We start from the raw sequence: 5,063 nt of genomic DNA, 5'->3' as shown, positions 1-5,063 counted from the left end.
GGTGGAGCCCGCCGTGGACTCGCGCAACCGTTACCCTTCGTGGGTTGAAGTCTCCATCAACGTGGATGTACGATAGCACCACCTATCGGAACCACGACAAAAACATTCGTGTCTCCAATTGCGTTTGAATCCTCCAAACCCTTCCCTTTACATTCTTGCAAGTTGCATGCTTTACTTTCCGCTGCTCATATACTCTTTGCATGCTTGCTTGTTATGTATTGTGAATGTTAAACTTGTGCCTAAACTCCACTTAAACTTAAAGATCTTAAAAATCGCAACTTTGGTACTTAGTGTCTAATCACCCCCCCTCTAGACACCTCTTCTTAAGGTCCTACATGTTGCCTTGGGAGTCCTTGACTCCTGCCAGCAGGGGAGAAGTCCGCTGAGCGTCTAGGTGTACTGGATCGAAGGTGAGTTCACCACCCCACAAACCCTCCTCTGTAGCAACAAAATCGGGGGTGAACGGCATGGCGACGAGGGCTTGTGCAGCTCGGTCGCGGCCCTCATGCAGGTCGGTCATGGCCCCGTCTTTGTGCAGCTTGGTTGGATGTGCAGTGCAGTGCTAAATCACCCTTCCGCACTGCAGTTCACCGGTAGATGTGTTGACCCATCCGAGATCAACTGCACCCCCTTCCCCCGTCGACGCCCTGTAGTCCAGTACGTGGGTGCGCGTAGCACGCCCCACCGGCGCCATGCAGTCCAAAGTGTGGGTGCAAGCAGAACGCCACCCATTCCCATTGTAAAGAGCGATTTCCTGGTCCTGGAAAGAAGGTGATTTGCAAACTTGTGTAGTTGTGTGCACATTGACTATTTTGCTCTCATCGCATGACCCCATGATGCTAACTATCTCTATGATGCACAATGTCGATGTATTGTGGCCTCTGAATGGGAGTTTCCTGGTGGTGTACTCTGTTGATTAGTCATCCCAGCCTTGGTTCGTGCACATATTTGAGTGCCCGGCATGGCCCATAGAAGTCATTTGTAATGTCAGATCTGGCGATTCTATTTCTGTTCGATGCGTGGGTTTGTAAGGCACTCGTTTACTTCGCTAAAAAATTTGTCTGATGCAGTTCGGAACGCCAAAAAAATTGTATAAAAATACACTTCATTAGTCTCCTCTCGGAGAGAGTGAAAAAAAGACAAAAAGAAACATTCAATAATTTTTTTAAAAATCCAAGGTAAAAAGACATGCAGTCAACTCGTCTCGTCCCTGTGGTTCACTTCCCATAATGTCGCGGCTCACTTGCTCCCAATCGTGAAGTGCGAAAAATTGTTACAAAAACGAGAAAAAGTAATGTGGTTCACTTCTCAATGGTGTAGCGGTCCACTTCCGCCCGATGTGAAGCGTGGTCAACTTTCTCGCCCAAGAAAAATACTTCTGAATAAAATAAATCATGCAGTGCGCTTGTCTGTCTAAAGCAGTGCGGTTTTCAGTCTGATGCAGTGTGTTCCTCTGTCTATTGCGGTTCAGTCGGCGATTTGGGTGTCGCGAAAAACAGAGTGTCCGCGTTTCGGTAATTTTCAAATCGGTCTTAAACCGTAAGGATTTAGAGGGAGCGTTCTACATGAAAAGGTTGTGTCTCGACGATATCTTTCCAACGGCATATAATTTGAATCATTCCGCTCAGTGCTTTGTAAAAATTTCGCGAAAAATGGCCACTGCCTCTCGTCGTCAGCCACACGATTTTCAAAATTAACTAAAAACCGTAAGGAATCTCAAAAATATTTCAACATATGAAAGTTGCGCCTCGTCCATATCTTTTCAACGGTATATTACACGCCTCTTTTCGACAAACGGTAAAAAACTGGAGTGAAAACAATATCGAAAATTTGAAAAAAATTGAAAAACAGAATTCCGCGATTTAGTAAATTTGAAACTGATCTTAAACTGTAACAAATTAGAGAAAATAATAAATATAAAAAAGATGCGGCTCGATGATATCTTTCCAACACCGTATCGTTTGCTTCATTCCGATGTGCGGTTTAGAAAAAATCGTGAAAATACGCTCGTTGCATCCCGTCATGCGCGCACTGTTTTTAAAATTGCTCTTAAACCGCGATGAATCTCGAAAAGTGTTCAACATTATGAGGCTGCGCATTTTCCATAGCTATCCAACGATATATTATACACCTCGTCCCGACAAACAGTTTAGAAACTAGAGCAAAAGCAATGCCAAAAAGTGCATGCAGTTTTTCCTAGTGACATTGCAATGCTCGTTTGATAGGGGATGCAGTGCCCTCGCGTTGAGCGTGCAGTGCGGAAGTGTTATCAGAATAATTATTCTACTAATATTAGCAGAATAGACCGGCTATATATTACTGTGAAATTGCTTGGATATAAGAAAAAACAAAAGAAAAAAAGAGGCAATGTAGCCTCTTTGCCGTCTGCCACCAACGGTAAAGGGCTCTTCGTCGTCTGCCAAAGACAACAAAGAGGCCACGTGGCAGCTACCCGTGCAACCTGGGAGCTATACCATTTGGTTACTTTGCCCTCTGTGGCGGACGACAAAGGGGAGGACATGTTTGTCGTCCACTGGCAGACGGCAAAGACTGTCGTTAGCCACCTAACGTGGCTAATGCCTGTTAATTATTGTCCATGTTCTTTGTCGTCTGCCATGGACGGCAAAGGGCCTTTGTCGTCTGCTTTGGGGAAGCAGACGGCAAAGAGGTTGTTTACCGTCACTCTCTTTGCCAGGCTGGTTTGCCGTCGGTGGCAGACGGCAAAGGGCTTTGTCATCCGCTTTTGGTGCGTTTATCGTGTGCCATGGCAGACAGCAAATAAGCTGATTCCTATAGTGAGTCCTGCTACAATATATAAATTGGAAGAAATCATTAATAATTTGGGTTCAACATTTCTTCCATTAAAACTATAGAGAGGATTCCCACAAATAAAAATTCTAAGCTTATGTATGTTCTTAGAAATAAGGGTGCCCCTTCTAGTAAAGAGAAATAGGATCTCAAAATGATTAGCGTGCAACCCAACTTCATCGATATGATAAAGGAACCTATTACTGAAAACAAATTCCTCAATTTTGTTCCTACGAGTGTAATTCTTAAAAATATGTTTTCCAAATCTCCTAGAAAGTCTGGATGTATAATTGAGGATTTGTAATCCAAAGATGATAATAGTTGAAACTATGCATTATGTCTAGCTAGGGGCATAAAACAATATCGCTTGTTGGGAGGCAACCAAATAGTTATCTTAAATGTCTATATTTTATTTCTGTTTTGTGTGAGGACATGATTATTGGTACTGTAATGATTGTGTTTTTATCTTTTAATTAGTGTTTGTGCCAAGTAAAGCCTTTGGGATGGTTTAGATGATGGTTGACTTGATTTTGTGCAAAAACTAAAAGTTTTGCATCCAGTGCAGGAATTTACATTTTTTTTTACTAGAATGTGATTTGGTCTAAAAATTTCACACATGATTGATATACAAATTACCCACATTTTCCTAATTTTTCAGAATTTTAAGAGCTACAGGAGTATGGTTTTTGTTCAAATCATTACAGACTGTTCTGTTTTAGACAGATTCTGTTTTTATTGCATTATGTGCTTATTTTAATGATGTTGTGGATTAATCGGGGGTATAAGTCATGGATAAGTTAGAATATAGTAATTATTATGCAAGAACAATTATGAATGATTTTACCTAAACTTTATGATTTGATGATTATACTAATGGATCTCACAAAGTTTTGTTGAGTTTTGTGTACCGAAGTTTTCAAGTTTTTGGTGAGATCACGACGGATGAAGGAATAAGGAGCGAAAATACCATAGGCTTGGGGATTCCCAAGGCAGCCAAGGTAATATTCAAGGAAGACCCAAGCGTCTAAGATTTGGGATACCCCAGATGGCATCCCCTCTTTCATCTACAATTCACTGGAATGTTACTTGGAGCTATATTTTTACTCATCACATGATATGCGTTTTACTTGGAGCGTCTTGTGTTATAGTTTTATTTTGTTTGCTTGTTAGTTTGCCACAATCATTGTTTGTTGGACACACCTTTTGAGGGATACATATATTTATCATGATTTGTTAGAATACTCTATGTGCTTCACTTATATCTTTCACTACAAAAAAAAGACACATCCATGACATTATGGCCCGAACAGAAACTTTTTCTGTCACGGTTATGACACTTCTATGAAGATAAATGTGACAAAAACACATATCATCATAGATGTGGTGGGCTCCTACTTCTATGACAAAAAAATATGATAGAAAATGGGTATTTCGTCCTGGGCGAGCAGGAGACGCACCTGCATGACATTCTTTAGACTGTCCATGACATAAAAATCATGGTAGAAGTGAGGGCGTGGAAATTTTTGGGGAGTTCCCAGTATATGGCTCATTTGCTAATTCTTCAGAATTTTTTTAAGCCCAGATTATTTATGTTAGCATTACAGCCTATATTCTAGCCATGGTAAAAACAATCAACGAAATTTTGCATATTTCAGTGGGGTCCGAGAGGTTTTTAATCCTAAAATTTTGAGTTAGATTTAACCATATTAATTTAAAATCCAATGAAATATTCCCCGCAAAAGTTTCAATGAAATTTAAAATCTCAGAATTCAAAAAATGAAATTTGAAACTAATTGCCGATTTGTTGTGTTCTAAAAATTTACAGCCTATTTCTCATTACTTATAGCCCATTTTCTGGGCAAGCCGAATGCATCCCTGCACGTCTTGAATGATTTGCATCCCAGCAGGGCTGACAAAAGCTGCTTCTCTCTTTGATAATTGAGGGGTCCACAACCATCTTTGCGTTCAACCTTTGGACTAACCCATCATATATATACTCAACATACAAGGTTACTCGTCAATTTATATTGTCATATACACCAAAACCCACTTAAGGATAAAGTTGCACTTTCAATCTCCCCCTTTTGGGTGTACAATGACAATACGAATTGAGTACATAAGATATGGAATTGGGGCTTGAGGTTGTCTAGGATAAATGAGAGGACTCAGAAGGTTGAGAGGGCTTTCTTGTGGTCGGGTACCGACAAAACAATTGGCGTCAAATGTGATTAATTGGGTAACGGTTTGTAGTCCCG

This window comes from Triticum dicoccoides, chromosome 2B (genome assembly GCF_002162155.2).
Source record: "Triticum dicoccoides isolate Atlit2015 ecotype Zavitan chromosome 2B, WEW_v2.0, whole genome shotgun sequence".
Taxonomy (NCBI): Eukaryota; Viridiplantae; Streptophyta; class Magnoliopsida; order Poales; family Poaceae; genus Triticum; species Triticum dicoccoides.
The sequence above is the reverse complement of the archived record's forward strand: the minus strand, read 5'-3'. Positions refer to the sequence as shown.